This window comes from Triticum dicoccoides, chromosome 7B, assembly GCF_002162155.2.
Source record: "Triticum dicoccoides isolate Atlit2015 ecotype Zavitan chromosome 7B, WEW_v2.0, whole genome shotgun sequence".
Taxonomy (NCBI): Eukaryota; Viridiplantae; Streptophyta; class Magnoliopsida; order Poales; family Poaceae; genus Triticum; species Triticum dicoccoides.
This window is the reverse complement of record NC_041393.1, coordinates 251,648,985-251,672,701: the sequence shown is the minus strand read 5'-3', so window position 1 is coordinate 251,672,701 and position 23,717 is coordinate 251,648,985.

Below are 23,717 nucleotides of genomic sequence, written 5' to 3'. Positions count from 1 at the left end.
GTTTTATAACTCTTTTAATAAACTGTATGGATCTTTGATCCATTTAAATAGAGGGAAGGGTGACTTCTCTTTATAACATATCCTCCTAATATTTATGGAGCTATTATAAATATTCCATTAGTTTGGAATTTACCACAACACACGTGCATGTTAAATCCCTTGGCCTTTTCTTCTTCATGTTTTGACTCTCTAACCTTGTCTATAATTCTTTCTTCATCTATCGAAGCCCCACCAAAATTCTCAACATTTTTGGACCTTCCCAACCCTCACTTCCTATTCAAACCATTTGAATTTAAATCAAATGAGTTTGAATTTAAACTTCCATTCATGCCCACTTCTATTTTACCTGGATCAAACTCATTTTAGGAGTCCGGGAAAATTAATCCTATGCACATATTCATTCCCTAACCCCTCTTCGTTTTCCTTCTCTCTAATGCTTTTCTGTTTTGGAAAATAAGAGAGAGGGAGAAGAGAGCCTAGCAGTCCAGCCAGGCCTCCAGCCACTTCCTTCTCTACCGGGCCGGCCTCTAAGGCCCAGCCGCGCCCCGTTGTAAACACTAGCCCGCTTGATCCCTCGCTCTCCTCATTCCCCCTCCTCGTTCCCTTCTGCCGCCACCACCCACACCCGCATCGCACTCGATCCCCTCGCTCCCACATCCGCGCGCCTCCAGCGCCAGACCCCGCGTTCCGCCCTCGTCGATGAAGCGGACCAGGCCGGATCTCCTCTGTGCCCCATCTCTCCTTCTCCTCCTCGCCCATGCCTCCCCGCCGATCTCCAGTGTGCCGCCACCCACAGGAGAACCACCTCACGCGCGCGCCCGCCGCTAGCGTCCCTCGCGCCGCCACCTACTCGCTCGGCCCTCTCCATCCTCGTCCCGGTCAGGAGAGGCTCCCGAGCCGCCGCTGCCGCCCGGATCCATCGTCCCCAACCCCATGACCACCTCCCCATCATCATCTCCGGCAAGAGGCTGTCGCCAAGCTCGACGTCGCCCTCCTGCTTTTCCTCCTCGCTCGCCTCATGAAGCCCGAGCGCCACCGTTGGAGTTGCTTTGTCCGCCGCACGCTACCCCGAGCCCCAAGCGTTGTCCCGACCTCTGTGACCAGTGCCTCCACTGCCTCATCGTTGCTGCGCCTCAAGCCCATCCACGCGTCGTCCATGCACCGGCGTTGTCTATGTCTCACGGCGTCGCTCCAACTGTCTTCCTGGTGGCCGACCGCCTTGACCTCCTGTGTCTGTGACTCGTGCTGCTGCTGCTCGCCTTGCCACTGCCATGGCCTCTCACTTGTAGCCCCTCGCCAAGCATGCTACATAATGTTGCCCCTTTTGTCGTTGCCAAGGCCACAGAATCCATGGACACAAGACTGTCTCGGTGGATTCCTTTCGACAAGTACCACGACGACCGTAGAGACCACCAAGTTCCACTACCGATGAACGTTTTGGAATCGCCAAGTCAGACTACAACGCGAAGACCATGTACAACTAGTGACACCCGTGGATTTCACCAAGTACCTCTACCGACGACCTGAACATCTACGTAACGTGTACAACTACCATCGCCGTGTACCACTACTTCCACTACCGCCGACATGTACGACTACGAAACATGAACGACTACTTCCACGACCCGCGAGTACCACTACTTCCTTCGACGCTTCGAAGGTATAACCCCGAGACGACGCCCGCGAAGGAATGCATGTGTTGTATGAGATGCTCGTGTTTGCACCGTGATTGAACTGTCGCTTGCGATGCCCCTCTTTTGCCATGCCACCGACATGTGGGAACCCGGTATCCGGGATCACCCCACCATCTTTTTCATGTTCCGCACATCCACATCTTTGTTTGCACCGGTCACTCCATGAGTTATCGAAACCGAGATGTTGCCATGGCATCATTTTCGGATTCGTCGCCGTGGCACCCTTTCTTTCCACCACGGTGACAAATGCTTCATAACATGCTCATGTCAACATTTTCATAAAAATTGCATAAAACTCGCATATGTCATCCGCATCATGATAACAACATTTAAAATGTCTAAAATTGATGTTTGCATTAAAAATTGCAAAATGACATGGGGGTTTTCCGAAATTGTTGTTTGTTGTTCTGGCCTCATTTAAACTTGCCTAAATAGCTAGTTTAATTATGCTTCACCTCTTTCCATGTTAACCAACATTTAATCTTGTCTTGTTCATAATGAGAGAGAACTAAATAATTGAATGTGGTGTTTCGTCATATGCAACTCGTTGCATATTGAGCTCCACTTAACTTGTAGTGTTGTTTGTGCATATTGCCATGCCATGCCTCATTAAACTGGACATGCCTCATACTTGTTTGTGCATCATGACATGTTTATGATTGTGTGTTTACCATGTTGTTTGCTTCTTTCCGGTTTGCTTCTCTCGTTAGCTTCGGTTTCGTTCCGGAGTTGTGAGGATTCGTTCGACTACGTCTGTTTGTCTTCTTCATGGAGTCATTCTTCTTCCTTGTGGGATCTCAGGCAAGATGACCATTACCCTCGATATCACTTCTATCTTTGCTTGCTAGTTGATTCATTCTATTGCTATGTTGCGCTACCTATCACTTGTTTACCATGCCTCCCATATTGCCATGTCAGCCTCTAACCTTTTCACCCTTCCTAGCAAACCGTTGCTTGGCTATGTTACCGCTTTGCTCAGCCCCTCTTATAGCATTGTTAGTTGCAGGTAAGTTGAAGATTGCTCCATGATGGACAGGATTATGTTGGGATATCACAATATCTATTATTTAATTAATGCACCTATATACTTTGTAAAGGGTGGAAGGCTTGGCCTTATGCCTGCTGTTTTGTTCCACTCTTGCCGCCCTAGTTTCCGTCATACCGGTGTTATGTTCCTTGATTTTGCATTCCTTACGTGGTTGGGTGATTTATGGGACCCCCTTGACAGTTTGCTTTGAATAAAACTCCTCCAGCAAGGCCCAACCTTGGTTTTAACATTTGCCACCTAAGCCTTTTTCCCTTGGGTTCTGCAGACTCAAGGGTCATCTTTATTTACCCCCCCCCCCCTCGGGCCAGTGCTCCTCCGAGTGTTGGTCCAAACTAGAGCACCGTGCGGGACCATTCCTTGGCAACTTGGGTTACGTCGGTACATGTACGCTTTGCTTATCCGGTGTGCCCTAAGAACGAGATATGTGCAGCTCCTATCGGGATTTGTCGGCATAGCGGGTGGTCTTGCTGGTCTTGTTTTACCATTGTCAAAATGTCTTGTAAACCGGGATTCCGAGACTGATCGGGTCTTCCTGGGAGAAGGAATATCCTTCATTGGCCGTGAGAGCTTGTGATGGGCTAAGTTGGGACACCCCTGTAGGGTATTATCTTTCGAAAGCCGTGCCCATGGTTATGTGGCAGATGGGAATTTGTTAATGTCCGATTGTAGAGAACTTGACACTTGACTTAATTAAAACGCATCTACCATGTGTGTAGCCGTGATGGTCTATTTTCGGCGGAGTCCGGGAAGTGAACAAGGTTTTGGGTTATGTTTGACGTAAGTAGTTTCAGGATCACTTCTTGATCACTTCTAGCTTCTCGACCATTACGTTGCTTCTCTTCTCGCTCTTATTTGCGTATGTTAGCCACCATATTTGCTTAGTGCTTGCTGCAACTCCACCTCATTACCACTACCTACCCATAAGCTTAAATAGTCTTGATCTCGCGGATTTTGAGATTGTTGAGTCCTCGTGACTCACCAGATACTATCACAACAGTTGCAGGTGCCGATGATACCAGTGCAGGTGACACAACCGAGCTCAAGTGGGAGTTCGATGAAGATCTTGGTCGTTGCTATGTTTCGTTTCATGTTGATCAGTAATGGAGCCCAGTTGGGACGATCGGGGATCTAGCAGTTGGGTTATCTTCTTTTCTTTTGGCTTCGTCCGTAGTCGGACTATATGTGTGTAGTCTAAATGATGTATGAATTATATGTTCATTGTGTGAAGTGGCGATTGTAAGCCAACTCTTTATCCCATTCTTGTTCATTACATGGGATTGTGTGAAGATGACCCTTCTTGTGACAAAACCACAATGCGGTTATGCCTCTAAGTCATGCTTCGACACGTGGGAGATATAGCCGCATCGTGGGTGTTACAAGTTGGTAATCAGAGCCATCCCCGACTTAGGAGCCCCCTGCTTGATCGAGCCACTGGCGTTGTTGAGTCTTGATAAAAAAATGTTTTGAGTCTTAGGATTATATATATCGGAGAGTATGATTCTTTTTACTCCTTAGTCCCTTCGTCGCTCTGGTGAGGTCTCCTGACGTAGATGTTTTGTCTTTCCTCGGCTCAAATTTCACTAAGTTTTTTTTAGGATCACGCGGGTATCTTGGGATCGTTCCGATATTCTTATGACGAGAACATTGTTCTTGGTGCCTCCTGACATTTAGGGGTTGTGGCAGTGTCCCGGGGAGTTGAGCTCCGAGGTGTTGTCGTCATAATTTTATCGTTGCAGTTCTGGAATACCTGAGTTTTGCCGACATCGAAAATCTCTTTTATGCAGTAGTTGGTGAGATAACCTCGACACCACCCAGTACTGGGGAGTTCGGGAGTATTGCCATAGCTTGTATAACGGATGCTTTTCGAAGGTTGAGGTACACGATTTACGAAGGTTTCTTGGTTAAGTGTTGACGGATGGATACAGCTTGGATGTAGGGATTGTTAGTTTTGGGTGAGATATATATTGCTTCCCATGTATCCCCAACACCAGATTGCATAACCAGAAAGTTTCAGGAGTTTTATAGGTGGGAATTCAAGTAGCTCTAGTTTTTTTTCTTTCCGACAGATGCATGATATGAGATTGGGGTTCGACGTCTAGTGGTCCGCCTATCCACGGTCGTTTTTACAGTGGTCTCGTTGTGTCTTAAAGAGCTCTTGGCTATGCTGGTTCGGGGACACTTCGTATGTCATGTGCACTGCCTTATACATGATGGTGTTGTATGATCGAGCCCGTGTGGGCCCCACCATGAAAACTTCGGACGAAATCTCTATCATATGTTTGTTTCCGGCTTATTCTGCAAGCCAAATCCTTTGTTTTTGTTTTGGTTTCTGGTATTTGAGTTGCTTCGAAGTCAAATGTTGAATCCATACCTTTCCCTAAGCGGTGTTCTCATATTGTTATGTGAATACTAATCCTTCTTGGTCATCGAGGTCGTCATTCTTTTCCAACCGGCGTACTTCTCTTCAAGTGGATCTGATCATTTCAACATTTACGAGATCAATTCTAAGTTTTTTTCTCAACGGTATCCATTCCATCTGCCCCAAGTTGTCTTTGTTTTCCCGCCCTCCTACCCTTTTTCTTCAAGTACACATATATTTTAATCAAGTATCCATTTATTCATGTGAAGTCTCTTCACTCTTTTTCAATCAATGTTCTAATCCGATGATCCCTCGTGAAGATGCTCACGAGCTTCAAGTTCATCATTCTTCATTCTCGTATTCTTTTCCGGTGGATTTAACTCAAGCTTTCAGTGTTGATCATATTTCTTTCCTTGTTGCAAATGCTTTCTCTTGTCGATGCACCTCTTAATCATTCACTTCTCGCTATTCATTTGTTCTGGAGTGTTGAAGGTATCTCAGAAGGCTCGTCTTTTCATTCCAGATCCGTTCAAGCTATTTAGAGATTGTTATCTCATTCAAGTCATTTCATTCTACCGGTGCAATCTCTATTTCAAGTAATCCTTCAATGATGTTTCTTTCGAGTGGACCCTAATCCACAGGTCTTTTCCCAGGATCTTACCTGACTCTTCTAATTTTCCCGGAGCCATTCTCAAATTCATTTCCAAGTTTGACGTAAGAATGAATTTTCATTAGTCACATGCCTTCTCCAAGGTCGTTTTCAAATTCTTTTCATCTTTGGCTCAACTTTTTTTCTTTTAATCCTTCCGGAGTGTCTCAACAATTCATGGTGGTGTTTCTCGTCGTCATTCTCGAATTTTGGAGATTAAAGAAGAGTTTCTCTCAAATCTTGGTCCGTTCTCTCGAAGATTCATGGTTCTAGCTTGATGCCTTCCTCTCATAATTGTTTTTGATTGTGACAATTCTTTTCTTACCATCCGGAGCATTTCATGAGTTGTTTCCATTTCTTTCCTCCGAAGGCCATCATGTCATAATTCTTCATTCTCAGCATGTAGCTATCGTTCTCCAAATCTTACCAGTGCATCATTCAAATATCCTCTAATCGGTTCATGATCTCTTCGTTCTCATGTATCTAAATCTCTCAAGTATCTTTGTTCGCTTTCTAACTCTTCCTGGTGTTTCTTTATCTTTTCTTCGTTCATTTTCAATTCTTACGGTGGTTCATTCGAAATTCCTCTTCCTTTATTACCATATCATTTCATCCGTTCTTTCCAATCCTCTTGGTGATTCGTCGAAGACTTCTTCATGTTTGCGCTATGTCTATCCTTAATCCCTCAAGAAGAATAAGTAGTATGCCAAATTCATTGCTTGCCATCAATTTAAATTGGTGAAGGATACGCATAACATAATTCTTATTATTGTTTCATCCAAGTGATCTAGTTTCTTCTTTCCAAAGTTGTTCATCATGTCACATTTCTCGGTTCGAGATGCTTCATCTTTTCTTTTCCGGAGTTCCAAGTTTTCTCGGTTATATCATCGCGAAGCTCCATCTAAATCATCGCAAGGCTTCACCTTGTGTTTTCAACTTCCCTTTCTTTTTATCATCCTTTTTTTACCGGAGTTCTTCATGGAGGCTCTACATGGTGGTTCGTCAAGGATTCTTTTCATTCTTCAATTGTTCTTCAAGATTTCTCTCGAAGTTATGACCCGCCAAGCTATACTCAAAAAATAAACATGGTGCCCAACACATGTTTTGTTTTCTGAGGAGTTCAAGCATTCTTCTTCTTGCATTTCGAAGTGCAATTCTTTCTACCTTATCTTTTGAGGTGGTGTTATATCATTCTTGACAGTTTCCATTCATGTTTCGTGATTCACATGTTGTCAAGAATGAAGTATTTTAAATCCATTAATCTCTTCATTGGAGTTATCTTGCGTCATATTTCACCTGAAGCCTTCCCTAAGGAATGTTGCCATTGTGGTGATTATCAATGGTCCAAGTTATTTCTCTATCATCTTGGTGGAAGAAGTTTTTTCATCTCGTCGGTGTTATCAGTTATATTATTTGTATCCGTAGTGGCAGAATTTCACCTCAATTTTGAGAAGTATTCCATAAGCCCACTACAAGCTTATTTGTTTCGTTGTTGGTTTTCCAACAACTCTGTTATAACCTTCTTGGAAGGGTGCTTTCCAAGCTCATTTGTGGCAGAAGTTGGCATTTTCTTCTCCATTCTGTTATTCCAATGATCTATCTTCTATTCTTTCTTCCAGAGGCATTGTGATGTTGCTCTTTTCACTCATCATCTCGAATTGTGAGGATCATGTTCTTTTCGTGCTTATCCATTTAACCGGAGTGTTGTGTCATCTCTTCAAGTTCTTTTCATCTTATCAAGTCTTGCATATCTTTTCAATCGAAGTGCTGTCCGAATTTGATCTTCCTTGTTCCTTGTTTATCTCGTTTCAACCAGAGTGGTCTCAATTCCTTCTTGTCCATTGTACTCGTCATTCATAGATTTGCAACCTCCAAGGTTCACATGTTGTTCCTTGTTTCTATTTTCTACAGCAGTGCTCTCAATTGTGTTTAACTACGTTGTGTTCTCATTGGTCAAAGAAGCAACTTAGTTTTACCTCTTCTTTTCCTCTTCCGTTTCTCTCCGGTGCCATCCTAGATCTCGGGACGAGATCCTCTTGTAGTGGTGGAGTGTTGTAACGCCCCGAGACCGACGCTCCAGAAGACTTCCAGCTATTTTGAGTTTCGTCGTGCGATGTATTTGCTTGTTGCATTCTTCTTAGCTTCATTTGCATTACATCATGTGATCATGCCATCATATCATTAATTTTATAACTCTTTTAATAAACTGTATGGATCTTTGATCCATTTAAATCGAGGGAAGGGTGACTTCTATTTATAACATATCCTCCTAATATTTATGGATCTATTATAAATATTCCATTAGTTTGGAATTTACCACAACACATGTGCATGTTAAATCCCTTGGCCTTTTCTTCTTCATGTTTTGACTCTCTAACCTTGTCTATAATTCTTTCTTCATCTATCGAAGCCCCACCAAAATTCTCAACATTTTTGGACCTTCCCAACCCTCACTTCCTATTCAAACCATTTGAATTTAAATCAAATGAGTTTGAATTTAAACTTCCATTCATGCCCACTTCTATTTTACCTGGATCAAGCTCATTTTAGGAGTCCGGGGAAATTAACCCTATGCGTATATTCATTCCCTAACCCCTCTTCATTTTCCTTCTCTCTAATGCTTTTCTGTTTTGGAAAATAAGAGAGAGGGAGAAGAGAGCCTAGCAGTCCAGCCAGGCCTCCAGCCACTTCCTTCTCTACCGGGCCAGCCTCTAAGGCCCAGCCGCACCCCGCTGTAAACCCTAGCCCGCTCGATCCCTCGCTCTCCTCATTACCCCTCCTCGTTCCCTTCCGCCGCCACCACCCACACCCGCATCACACTCGATCCCCTCGCTCCCACATCCGCGCGCCTCCAGCGCCAGACCCCGCGTTCCGCCCTCGTCGGTGAAGCGGACCAGGCCGAATCTCCTCTCCGCCCCATCTCTCCTTCTCCTCCTCGCCCATGCCTCCCCGCCGATCTCCAATGCGCCACCACCCACAGGAGAACCACCTCGCGCGCGCCCCCGCCGCCAGCGTCCCTCATGCCGCCACCTGCTCGCTCGGCCCTTTCCATCCTCGTCCCGATCGGGAGAGGCTCCCGAGCTGCCGCTGTCGCCCGGATCCATCGTCCCCGACCCCATGACCGCCTCCCCATCATAATCTCCGGCAAGAGGTCGTCGCCAAGCTCGACGTAGCCCTCCTACTTTTCCTCCTCGCTCGCCTCATGCAACCCGAGCGCCACCGTCAGAGTTGCTTCGTCCGCCGCGCGCTACCCCGAGCCCCAAGTGTTGTCCCGACCTCTGCGACCAGTGCCTCCACTGCCTCACCATTGCTGCGCCTCAAGCCCATCCTCGCATCGTCCATGCACCGGCGTCGTCTAGGTCTCGTGGCGTTGCACCAACTGTCTTCCTGGTGGCCGACCGCCTTGACTTCCTCTGTCCGTGACTCGTGCTGCTGCTGCTCGCCTTGCCGCTGCCATGGCCTCTCACTTGTAGCCCCTCGCCAAGCATGCTACGTGATGCTGCCCCTTTTGTCGTTGCCAAGGCCACTGAATCCAGGGACACAAGACTGCATCGGTGGATTCCTTTCGACAAGTACCACAACGACCGTCGAGACCGCCAAGTTCCACTACCGATGAACGTTTTGGAATCGCCAAGTCAGACTACAATGCGAAGACCATGTACAACTAGTGACACCCGTGGATTTCACCAAGTACCTCTACCGATGACCTGAACATCTACGTAACGTGTACAACTACCGTCGCCGTGTACCACTACTTCCACTACCGCCGACATGTACGACTACGAAACGTGAATGACTACTTCCACGACCTGTGAGTACCACTACTTCCTTCGATGCTTCGAAGGTATAACCCCGAGACGACGCCCGCGAAGGAATGCATGTGTTGTATGAGATGCTCGTGTTTGCACCGTGATCGAAATGTCACTTGCGATGCCCCTCTTTTGCCATGCCACCGACACGTGGGAACCCGGTATCCGGGATCACCCCACCATCTTTTGCATGTTCCGCACATCCACACCTTTGTTTGCACCGGTCACTCCATGAGTTATCGAAACCGAGATGTTGCCGTGGCATCATTTTCGGATTCGTCGCCATGGCACCCTTTCTTTACACAACGGTGGCAAATGCTTCATAACATGCTCATGTCAACATTTTCATAAAAAATTGCATAAAACTCGCATATGTCATCCGCATCATGATAACAACATTTAAAATGTCTAAAATTGATGTTTGCATTAAAAATTGCTAAATGACATGGGGATTTTCCTAAATTGTTTTTTGTTGTTCCGGCCTCATTTAAACTTGCCTAAATAGCTAGTTTAATTATGCTTCACCTCTTGCCATGTTAACCAAAATTTAATATTGTCTTGTTCATAATGAGAGAGAACTAAATAATTGAATGTGGTGTTTCGTCATATGCAACTCATTGCATATTGAGCTCCACTTAACTTGTAGTGTTGTTTGTGCATATTGCCATGCCATGCCTCATTAAACCGGACATGCATCATACTTGTTTGTGCATCATGACATGTTTATGATTGTGTGTTTACCATGTTGTTTGCTTCTTTCCGGTTTGCTTCTCTCGTTAGCTTCGGTTTCATTCCGGAGTTGTGAGGATTCGTTCGACTACGTCCGTTTGTCTTCTTCATGGACTCGTTCTTCTTCCTTGCGGGATCTCAGGCAAGATGACCATTACCCTCGATATCACTTCTATCTTTGCTTGCTAGTTGCTTTGTTCTATTGCTATGTTGTGCTACCTATCACTTGTTTACCATGCCTCCCATATTGCCATGTCAGCCTCTAACCTTTTCACTCTTCCTAGCAAACCGTTGCTTGGCTATGTTACCGCTTTGCTCAGCCCCTCTTATAGCGTTGTTAGTTGCAGGTGAAGTTGAAGATTGCTCCATGATGGATAGGATTATGTTGGGATATCACAATATCTCTTATTTAATTAATGCACCTATATACTTGGTAAAGGGTGGAAGGCTCGGCCTTATGCCTGGTGTTTTGTTCCACTCTTGCCGCCCTAGTTTCCATCATACCGGTGTTATGTTCCTTGATTTTGCGTTCCTTACACGGTTGGGTGATTTATGGGACCCCCTTGACATTTTGCTTTGAATAAAACTCCTCCAGCGAGGCCCAACCTTGGTTTTAACATTTGCCACCTAAGCCTTTTTCCCTTGGGTTCTACAGACTCAAGGGTCATCTTTATTTACCCCCCCCCCCTGGCCGGTGCTCCTCCGAGTGTTGGTCCAAACTAGAGCACCGTGCGGGACCATTCCTTGGCAACTTGGGTTGCGTTGGTACCTGTATGCTTTGCTTATCCGGTGTGCCCTGAGAACGAGATATGTGCAGCTCCTATCGGGATTTGTCGGCACAGCGGGTGGTCTTGCTGGTCTTGTTTTACCATTGTCGAAATGTCTTGTAAACCGGGATTCCGAGACTGATCGGGTCTTCTTGGGAGAAGGAATATCCTTCGTTGACCGTGAGATCTTGTGATGGGATAAGTTGGGACACCCCTGCAGGGTATTATCTTTCGAAAGCCGTGCCCGCGGTTATGTGGCAGATGGGAATTTGTTAATGTCCGATTGTAGAGAACTTGACACTTGACTTAATTACGCATCTACCGCGTGTGTAGCCGTGATGGTCTCGTTTCGGCGGAGTCCGGGAAGTCAACACGGTTTTGGGTTATGTTTGACGTAAGTAGTTTCAGGATCACTTCTTGATCACTTCTAGCTTCTCGACCGTTTCGTTGCTTCTCTTCTCGCTCTTATTTGCGTATGTTAGCCACCATATTTGCTTAGTGCTTGCTGCAACTCCACCTCATTACCACTTCCTACCCATAAGCTTAAATAGTCTTGATTTTGTGGGTTTTGAGATTGCTGAGTCCTCGTGACTCACCAGATACTATCACAACAGTTGCAGGTGCCGATGATACCAGTGCAGGTGACGCAACCGAGCTCAAGTGGGAGTTCGATGAAGATCTTGGTCGTTGCTATGTTTCGTTTCATGTTGATCAGCAGTGGAGCCCAGTTGGGACGATCGGGGATCTAGCAGTTGGGTTATCTTCTTTTCTTTTGGCTTCGTCCGTAGTCGGACTATATGTGTGTACTCTGAATGATGTATGGATTATATGTTCATTGTGTGAAGTGGCGATTGTAAGCCAACTCTTTATCCCATTCTTGTTCATTACATGGGATTGTGTGAAGATGACCCTTCTTGCGACAAAACCACAATGCGGTTATGCCTCTAAGTCGTGCTTCGGCACGTGGGAGATATGGCCGCATCATGGGTGTTACATGCACTTTATTTACTTTCATTGCTTGTTACCCGTTACAAATTATCTTATCACAAAACTATCTGTTACCTACAATTTCAGTGCTCGCAGAGAATACCTTACTGAAAACCGCTTGTCATTTCCTTCTACTCCTCGTTGGGTTCGACACTCTTACTTATCGAAAGGACTACGATAGATCCCTTATACTTTTGGGTCATCAAGACTCTTTTCTGGCACCGTTGTCGGGGAGTGAAGCGCCTTTGGTGAGTGGAACTTGGTAAGGAAACATTTATATCGTGTGCTAAAATTTTCTGCCACTTGTTACTATGGAAACTAATCCTTTGAGGGGCTTGTTCGGGGTATCTTCACCCCGACCAGTAGAGCAAAGTGTTCCTCCTCAACCTATTGAACCTACTAAAAATGTTTACTTTGAGATTCCTTCGGGTATGATAGAAAAACTGCTAGCTAATCCCTTTGCAGGAGATGGAACATTGCATCCCTATTTACACCTTATCTTTGTGGATGAAGTTTGTGGATTATTTAAGCTTGCATGTATTCCTGATGATGTTGTCAAAAGGAAGGTCTTCCCTTTATCTTTGAAGGGAGATGCATTGACATGGTATAGGCTATGTGATGATACAGGATCTTGTAATTATAAAGGATTGAAGTTGGAATTTCACCAGAAGTTCTATCCTATGCATCTTGTTCATCGTGATCGTAATTACATATATAATTTATGTCCTCGCGAAGGAGAAATCATCGCTCAAGCTTGGGGGAGGCTTAAGTCAATGTTATATTCATGCCCAATCATGAGCTCTCAAGAGAAATGATTATTCAAAACTTTTATGCTCGGCTTTCTCTCAATGATCGCACCATGCTTGATACTTCCTGTGTTGGTTCTTATATGCTGAAGACTACTGAATTCAAGTGGGGTTTATTGGAAAGAGTTAAACGCAACTCTAGAGATTGGGGTTCCGACGATGGTAAGGAGTCAGGTATAACACCTAAGTTTGATTGTGTTAAATCTTTTATGGATACCGATGCTTTTCGTGGATTTAGCGCTTAGTATGGACTTGACTCTGAAATAGTAGCTACTTTTTGTGAATCTTTTGCTACTCATGTTGATCTCCCTAAGGAGAAGTGGTTTATATATAATCCTCCCATTGAAGTAAAAGTAGTTACACCTATTACAGTTGAAGAAAAGACTATCACTTATAATGATCCTATTGTCCCTACTAGTTATGTTGAGAAACCACCTTTTCCTGTTAGGATGAAGGATCATGCTAAAACTTTGACTGTTGTTTGTAAGAGTAATACTAGAACTTATACACCCCCTAAGCAAATTAAAGTTGAACCTAGTATTGCTATGGTTAAAGATCTCTTGGATGATAATTTAGATGGGCATGTTATTTACTTCTGTGAATAGGCTGCTAATATTGCTAGGCCAGATGCTAAGATACATAGACCTGTTGTAGGCATGCCTGTTATTACTTTTAAAATAGGAGATCATTGTTATCATGGTTTATGTGATATGGGTGCTAGTGCTAGTGCAATACCCTTTGACTTATACACAGAAATTATGCATGATATTGCACCTACTGAAGTAGAAGATATTGATGTTACTATTAAGCTTGCCAATAGGGACACCATTAAGCCAGTTGGGATTGTTAGAGATGTTGAAAGTCTTGTGTGGGAAGGTTAAATATCCTTCTGATTTTCTTGTTCTTGGTTCCCCACAAGATGACTTTTGTCCCATTATTTTTTGTAGACCCTTCTTGAATACTGTTAATGCTAGGATTGATTGTAAAAAGGATGTTGTTACAATTGGCTTAGGGGATATGTCTCATGAGTTTAATTTTGCTAAGTTTCATAGACAACCCCATTATAAAGAATCAACTAGTAAGGATGAGATTATTGGTCTTGCTTCTATTGTCGTGCCTCCTACTGATCCGTCAGAACAATATTTGCTAGACCATGAAAATGATATGTTTATGAATGAAAGAAGGGAAATAGATGAAGTGTTCCTTCGGCAGGGTCCTATTCTGAAACACAACTTGCCTGTTGAAATCCTAGGGGACCCCCTCCACCCAAGGGTGATCCCGTGTTTGAGCTCAAACCGTTACCTGATAATCTTAAGTATGCTTATCTTGATGAAAAGAAAATATATCCTGTTATTATTAGTGCTAACCTTTCAGGGCAAGAAGAAGAAAGATTATTGAAAACTCTAAAGAAGAACCGTGCTGCTATCATATATACTCTGGATGATCTTAAGGGCATTAGTCCCACTCTATGCCAACACAAAATTAAAGTGGAGAAAGATGCCAAACCAGTTAGAGATCCTCAATGACGGTTAAATCCTAAGATGAAAGAAGTGGTAAGAAAGGAGATACTAAAGCTCCTTGAGGCAGGTATAATTTATCCCGTTGCTGATAGCGAATGGGTAAGTCCTGTCCATTGTGTTCCTAAAAAGGGAGGTATTACTGTCGTTCCTAATGATAAAGATGAATTGATCCCGCAAAAAAATATTATAGGTTATAGGATGGTAATTGATTTCCGTAAATTAAATAAGGCTACTAAGAAAGATCATTACCCTTTACCTTTTATTGATCAAATGCTAGAAAGACTATCCAAACATACACATTTCTGCTTTCTAGATGGTTATTCTGGTTTCTCTCAAATACCTGTGTCAGCGGAGGATCAATCAAAAACTACTTTTACTTGCCCTTTCGGTACTTTTGCTTATAGATGTATGCCTTTTGGTTTATGTAATGCACCTGCTACCTTTCAAAGATGCATGATGGCTATATTGTCTGACTTTTGTGAAAAGATTTGTGAGGTATTCATGGATGATTTCTCCGTTTATGGATCCTCTTTTGATGATTGCTTGAGCAACCTTGATCGAGTTTTGCAGAGATGTGAAGACACTAGTCTCGTCTTGAATTGGTAATAGTGCCACTTTATGGTTAATGAAGGCATTGTCTTGGGGCATAAGATTTCCGAGAGAGGTATTGAAGTTGATAAAGCTAAAGTTGATGCTATTGGAAAGATGCCATGTCCCAAGGGCATAAAAGGTATAAGAACTTTCCTTGGTCATGTCAGTTTTTATAGGAGGTTCATTAAGGACTTTTCTAAAATATCTAGGCCTCTCACTAATTTATTGCAAAAAGATATTCCTTTTGTCTTTGATGATGATTGTGTAGAAGCATTTGGAATACTTAAGAAAGCTTTGATCACTGCACCTATTGTTCAGCCACCTGATTGGAATTTACCCTTTGAAATTATGTGTGATGCTAGTGATTATGTTGTAGGTGTTGTTCTATGGCAAAGAGTTGATAAGAAATTGAATGTTATCTAGTATGATAGTAAAACTCTTGATACTACCCAAATAAATTATGCTACTACTGAAAAAGAGTTCTTAGCAGTTGTATTTGCTTGTGATAAGTTCAGACCTTACATTGTTGATTCCAAAGTTACTATTCACACTGATCATGCTGCTATTAAACATCTTATGGAAAAGAAAGATGCTAAGCCTAGACTCATTAGATGGGTTCTCTTGCTCCAAGAATTTGATTTGCATATTATTGATAGAAAGGGAGCTGAGAACCCCGTTGCAGACAACCTGTCTAGGTTAGAGAATGTTCTTGATGACCCACTACCTATTGATGATAGCTTTCCGGATGAACAATTAGCGGTCATTAATGCTTCTCGTAGTGCTCCATGGTATGCTGATTATGCTAATTACATTGTTGCTAAATTTATACCACCTAGTTTCACATACCAGCAAAAGAAAAAGTTCTTTTATGATTTAAGACATTACTTCTGGGATGACCCACACCTTTATAAAGAAGGAGTAAATGGTGTTATTAGACGTTGTGTACCTGAGCATGAACAGGAACAGATCCTATGCAAGTGTCACTCCGAGGCTTATGAAGGACACCACGCTGGAGATAGAACTGCACACAAGGTATTGCAATCAGGTTTTATTGGCCTACTCTCCCGTAAGAGGAATAGTGCCACTTTATGGTTAATGAAGGCATTGTCTTGGGGCATAAAATTTCTGAAAGAGGTATTGAAGTTGATAAAGCTAAGGTTGATACTATTGAAAAGATGCCATGTCCCAAGGAAATTAAAGGTATAAGAAGTTTCCTTGGTCATGCCGGTTTTTATAGGAGGTTCATTAAGGACTTCTCTAAAATTTCTAGGCCTCTGACCAATCTCTTACAAAAAGACATTCCTTTTGTCTTCGATGATGATTGTGTAGAAGCATTTGAAATACTTAAGAAAGCTTTGATCTCTGCACCTATTATTCAGCCACCTGATTGGAATTTACCCTTTGAAATTATGTTCGACGCTAGTGATTATGCCGTAGGTGCATTTCTAGGACAAAGGGTTGATAAGAAACTAAAAGTTATTCAATATGCTAGTAAAACTCTAGACAATTCCCAGAGAAATTATGCTACTACTGAAAAAATAGCAGTTGTATTTGCGTGTGATAAGTTTAGACCTTATATTGTCGATTCTAAAGTAACTGTTCACAATGATCATGCTGCTATTAAATATCTTATGGAAAAGAAAGATGCTAAACCAAGACTTATTAGATGAGTTCTCTTGCTACAAGAATTTGATTTGCATATTATTGATAGAAAGGGAGTTGAGGACCCCGTTGCAAACAACTTGTCTAGGTTAGAGAATGTTCTTGATGACCCACTACCTATTGTTGATAGCTTCCCTGATGAACAATTAGCTGTCATAAATGCTTCTTGTACTGCTCCATGGTATGCTGATTATGCTAATTACATTGTTGCTAAATTTATACCACCTAGTTTCACATACCAGCAAAAGAAAATGTTTTTCTATGATTTAAGACATTACTTCTGGGATGACCCACACCTTTATAAAGAAGGAGTAGATGGTGTTATTAGACGTTGTGTACCTGAGCATGAACAGGAACAGATCCTATGCAAGTGTCACTCTGAATCATATGGAGGACACCATGCTGGAGATAGAACTGCACATAAGGTATTGCAATCTAGTTTCTATTGGCCTACTCTCTTCAAAGATGCTCGTAAGTTTGTATTGTCTTGTGATGAATGTCAAAGAATTGTTAATATTAGTAGACATCAAGAAATGCCTATGAATTATTATCTTGTTATTCAACCATTTGATGTTTGGGGATTTGATTATATGGGACCTTTTCCTGCCTCTAATGGTTACACACATATTTTAGTTGCTCTTGATTACGTTACTAAGTGGGTAGAAGCTATTCCAGCTAGTATTGCTGATCATAACACCTCTATTATGATGCTTAAAGAAGTTACTTTTCCGAGGTTTGGAGTCCCTAGATATCTTATGACTAATGGTGGTTCACATTTTATTCATGGTGCTTTCCGTAAGATGCTTGCTAAGTATGATGTTAATCATAGAATTGCATCTCCCTATCGCCCGCAGTCTAGTGGTCAAGTAGAGCTGAGCAATAGAGAGCTCAAATTAATTTTGCAAAAGACTGTGAATAGATCTAGAAAGAATTGGTCCAAGAAACTTGATGATGCATTATGGGCCTATAGAACTGCATATAAAAATCATATGGGTATGTCTCCATATAAGATGGTTTATGGAAAAGCATGTCACTTCCTCTTGAACTTGAACATAAAGCATATTGGGCTATTAAAGAGCTCAATTATGACTTCAAACTTGCCAGTGAGAAGAGGTTGTTTGACATTAGCTCACTTGATGAATGGAGAACTCAGGCCTACGAGAATGCCAAGTTGTTCAAAGAAAAAGTTAAACATTGGCATGACAAAAGGATACAAAAGCGTGAGTTTAACGTAGGTGATTATGTGTTGCTATTCAACTCTCGTTTAAGATTTTTTGCAGGAAAACTTCTCTCTAAATGGGAAGGTCCTTACGTTATCGAGGAGGTCTATCGTTCCGGTGCCATAAAAATCAACAACTTCGAAGGCACAAGTCCGAGGGTGGTGAACGGTCAAAGAATCAAACATTATATCTCAGGTAATCCTATCAATGTTGAAACTAATATTATTGAGACCGTAACCCCGGAGGAATACATAAGGGACACTTTCCAGAATGTTTCAGACTCCGAAAAGGAATAGGTATGTGGTACGGTAAGTAAACCGACTCCAAAACAATTCTAATGGCAATTTTCCTCCGTTTTGGAATATTTAAGAATTTTAGGAAGCAAGAAGTAATCCGGGAAGGACACGAGGCCTCCACGAGGGTGGAGGGCGCGCCCACCCTTACTGGGCGCGCCCCCCTGTCTCGTGGGCACCTCGTGTGCCTCCCGGACTCCGTTTTCTTGCACGTTACGTATTTTGGTCGGTAAAAATTCATTATATAATCTCCTGAAGGTTTTGACCACCGTATCACGCAAAACTCCTCTGTTTTCATTTCGAGCTATTTTTCTGACAGATCTAGAGCACCATGACGTCGCCCTCCTTCAACAATGAAGACGAGGACGCTCGGCTATTGAAGATAGAGCTGAAAAGAGAAGAACTGGAGGAGATCAACAAGGATGAAGGGATCAAGGAGGCCATGGAGGATCAAGCTCTGGCGGTGGAAGAAGAAGACATCCCTCAACCTCTACCTAACCTCTTTACTCCAACTAAGATTGAAGCTTTCAAGATGATTGAGTTAGCTCGCATACAAAACAAGTATCTCATGTAGGAAAATATTTTGTTGAAGGATCATATTGTCGGACTCAAGGGCATCATACGCAAGTTGGAGGAGCTTTTACGCTCGATGTGCGATTATCCACCATCATCATCACCACCTCCATCACCTTCGAGGACATAATTACATGGGTATGGGCACTCCCCTTGGCAACTGCCAAGCTTGGGGGAGGTGCCCCGGTATCGTATCACCATCACACTCCTATCTTTACCGTTTTACTTAGTTCGATCCTTTTAGTAATATCTTGATCTAGTAGATTGAAGTTTTGGTATCAAGTAGTTTTGAGTTTTGCTTTGTGATCTCTTTATGTAATCGAGTCCGGGAGCTATCTATAACAAAGATTAGTGTTGATTCAAGGGCTTTGCTATCTTGCTATGATCTTGAGAAAGTAGAAAGAATAAAAAGAATAAAAGAGTTCATATTGATCTTATGGATAATTCACATATAAAAAGCATGAGGCATAAAAGTTGTTGAGAGTTGACAAACATAGTTTTGGTCATTGTTGCAATTAATAGGAAGTAATAAAGAAAGAGAGGTTCTCAAATACAAATATACTATCTTGGACACCTTTTATGATTGTGAGCACTCATTAAGTATGACATGCTAAAGAGTTGATGTTGGACAAGGAAGACAACATAATGGTTTATGTTTTCTCGCATCTCAGTTAAAGTATATTGTCATTGATCTTCCCAGCATGTTGAGCTTGTCTTTCCCCCTCATGATAGCCAAAAATTCCTTGCACCAAGTAGAGATACTACCTATGATTCCAAATATCCTTAAACCCAGTTTTGCCATGAGAGTCCACCATACCTACCTATGGATTGAGTAAGATCCTTCAAGTAAGTTGTCATGTTGCAAGCAATAAAAATTGCTCTCTAAACATGTATGACTTATTAGTGCGGAGAAAATAAGCTTTATACGATCGTGTGATATGGAAGTAATAAAAGCGACGGACTGCATAATAAAGGTTTATATCACAAGTGGCAATATAAAGTGATGTTCTTTTGCATTAAGATTTTATGCATCCAACCCTAAAAGCACATGACAACCTCTGCTTCCCTCTGCAAATGGCCTATCTTTTACTTTATGTCTTTTACTTTTTGCAAGAGTCAAGGTGATTTTCACCTATCCCTTTTTCATTTTATCCTTTGGCAAGCACCTCGTGTTGGTAAGATCTTAATATATATATATATATATATATATATATATATATATATATATATATATATCCAATTTAATGTAAGTTAGCATGAACTATTATAGTTGACATCACCCAAAGGTGAATACGTTGGGAGGCGAAACAATAAGCCCCTATCTTTCTCAGTGTCCGATTAAAACTCCATAACCACAAGTATTGCGTGAGTGTTAGCAATTGTAGAAGACTATATGATAGTTGAGTATCTGGACTTGCTGCAAAGCTCTATTCTTGACTCTTTCCGATGTTATGATAAATTGCAATTGCTTCAATGACTGAGATTATAGCTTGTTAGTCCTCAATGAAGTTTATGAACCATACTTGACTTTGTGAATTGGTTGTTACTTGAACATAAGAAATCATATGACAAAATCTATATATGTTGCTGTTATAAGAATGATCATGATGCCCTCATGTTCGTATTTTATTTTTATTGACACCTCTATCTCTAAACATGTGGACATATTTTCGATTTCGGCTTTTGCTTGAGGACAAGCGAGGTCTAAGCTTGGGGGAGTTGATACATCCATTTTGCATCATGCTTTTATATCAATATTTATTGCATTATGGGCTGTTATTACACATTATGTCTCAACACTTATGGCTATTATCTCTTATTTTACAAGGTTTACCATGAAGAGGGGGAATGCCGGCAGTTGGAATTCTGGCTGGAAAAGGAGCAAATATTGGAAACCTATTCTGCACAGCTCCAAAAATCCTGAAACTCCACGGAAGTTATTTCTGGAATTAATAAGAATTATTGAGCGAAGAAAACACCAGAGGGTGCCCACACCCTGGCCAGGAGGGTGGGGGGCGCGCCCACCCCTATTGGGCGCGCCCCCCTGTCTCCTGGGCCCCTGGTGGCCCTCCGGTGCCCATCTTCTGCTATATGAAGGCTTTTACCCTGGAAAAAATCATAAGCAAGCTTACAGGATGAAACTCCGCCGCCACGAGGCAGAACCTTGGCGGAACCAATCTAGGGCTCCGGCGGAGCTATTCTGCCGGGGAAACTTCCCTCTGGGAGGGGGAAATCATCACCATCATCATCACCAACGATCCTCTCATTGGGAGGGGGTCAATCTCCATCAACATCTTCACCAGCACCATCTCCTCTCAAAACCCTAGTTCATCTCTTGTATCCAATCTTGTATCAAAACCACAAATTGGTACCTGTGGGTTGCTAGTAGTGTTGATTACTCCTTGTAGTTGATGCTAATTGGTTTACTTGCTGGAAGATCATATGTTCAGATCCTTAATGCATATTAATACTCCTCTGATTATGAACATGGACATGCTTTGTGAGTAGTTACGTTTGTTCCTGAGGACATGGATGAAGTCTTGCTATTAGTAGTCATGTGAATTTGGTATTCGTTCGATATTTTGATGAGATGTATGTTATCTTTCCTCTAGTGGTGTTATGTGAACGTCGACTACATGACACTTCACCATTATTTGGGCCTAGAGGAAGGCATTGGGAAGTAATAAGTAGATGATGAGTTGCTAGAGTGACAGAAGCTTAAACCCTAGTTTATGCGTTGCTTTGTAAGGGGCTGATTTGGATCCATTAGTTTCATGCTATGGTTAGGTTTACCTTAGTACTTCTTTTGTAGTTGCGGATTATTACAACAGGGGTTAATCATAAGTGGGATGCTTGTCCAAGTAAGGGCAGTACCCAAGCACCGGTCCACCCACATATCAAATTATCAAAGTACCGAACGCGAATCATATGAGCGTGATGAAAACTAGCGTGACGATAATTCCCATGTGTCCTCGGGAGCACTTTTCTCATTATAAGAAATTGTCCAGGCTTGTCCTTCGCTACAAAAAGGATTGGGCCACCTTGATGCACTTTATTTACTTTCATTGCTTGTTACCCGTTACAAATTATCTTATCACAAAACTATCTGTTACCTACAGTTTCAGTGCTTGCAGAGAATACCTTACTGAAAACCGCTTGTCATTTCCTACTGCTCCTCGTTAGGTTCGACACTCTTACTTATCGAAAGTACTACGATAGATCCCCTATACTTGTGAGTCATCACTCCCTATGAAGCTGTTCGAGGCGATCACGCTCGCCCAAGGTGACCAAGCAATTCGACCCCATGGCTAGTGCCTCGGGAGTCGTCTCGATGATGGGAGTGTTCAGGAGCTGGTCGTTCCTGCGATGGAGCTCATCCCGCTGCTCCCGAGTGAGAGCCTGGGGTACATACGGCTCGTGGCCCGAGAAGACACCATCAGTGTTGACGTGGGACATACCCGCACGGCCATCTTTGGGCGTTGTGGCTATGCGGTGCTCGGAGTTATCCGCCATGAGAATCTCGGCGGTTGACTCGATGCTTTCGGACTCGGAGTCCTCTAAGGAATTACCGAGTGATCCGTCGGAGAGGTTGAGGGCAGGCTCGTCGAACTCAATAGCTGCCACTTGTTTCGCCGCCGCCTGAGTGGTGGCAGAGTGCTTGATCCAGCGTTGCAGCCGCGAACGCCCGGAGCGCTTACGACGGTGCACGACGGCAGGATGGGCAACCACTTGGTATGGAGCTAAGGGCTGTCGGAGAAGGACTCCGTGAGAGGAAGCACGAAAGTGTGTCGCCCCACGGACGGGCAACTCCTCTATGTCCTACGGGGCCTCGCGTTGCCACGCTGAGTCGTCGGGGATGAAGGAGATCGTCCCGAAGCGGGTTTTGCCACTGACTGACATGATGATGATGATGAAGAAATCCACCTACACCGTGAAATTTTGCTAGACGCCTAGCCCCATGGTGGGCGCCAACTGTCGGGGTTATGATCCTTACAATGAGTACTAGGGGTACGAATAAGGGGCAGAGACTAGCTATGGCTTAGGTGTAATACTCGGTGTTTAACGAGTTCAGGCCCCTCGGTGGAGGTAAAAGCCCTACGTCTCGTGCCTTGAGGCTTGCTTTGATTTGATGGATATGGTTACAAGGGTTGAACGTGCCCGGCTATGGAGAGGGGAGCGACTTATATAGAGTGTGTTGCAGCCCCATGTCTCCCATGCCGCCTGGGCAATTAATGCCATTGAATGAGACAATTACTAGTGTAATGGGCCTCTACTACTGGAGTTACAGTTAACGGTAGCTATAACTCTATTAGTGGATGACTTAGGATTCTTCGACTGTTGCAGCTCCCACGACGCCTCCCTGTTCGGTATGTTTGAGTGGTAGTTCGTCCGTCGAGTGACGTGTGGTTTGTCCGAGTGTTGTAGAGCCGTCCGAATGATCCTCCTGATGTATCATCCGAACGCTTACATGGTCCATAGACCTACCTATGACAGTGATGTCCCCCTATGGGTCCCAGATGATGAGCCCTTGACCCTACCTGTAATAGGTGACCACATCAGCCAACTTTCTCCTTTTCTCTTTCTTGTTTTTTTAAAAGAGGTCTAGACCTCTTTTTTCAATACTGCAAAAATGCTATGGTTTTATGGATATCATGGTTTCTAATAGAGAAAAGTATGTTTCCGATCCCTCAAGTTCCTCAAAAGTATAGACTTGGTCTCTAAATTTTTTTGGTAGACATTTGGTCCTTGAAGTCTGAAAACCGGATAAGTTCTGTCCAAAACCAGATTTTGACCATGTTGACCGGTTATGACCGATGAGTAGTAAATTTGAAAAATAGTTACAAAACTAAAAAAACTGAAATTTTGTGGTAACCAAGATGCTTGGGTGAGCTAGGTGCATATAATTTGTGTGGTGTTTCGACATTTGAGGAGCTTGTAGCAAAAAATACAAATTTTGGCTCACAAAAAAAGCCTCAGATGTTATTTGACCACAAACATTTACTGCACCTA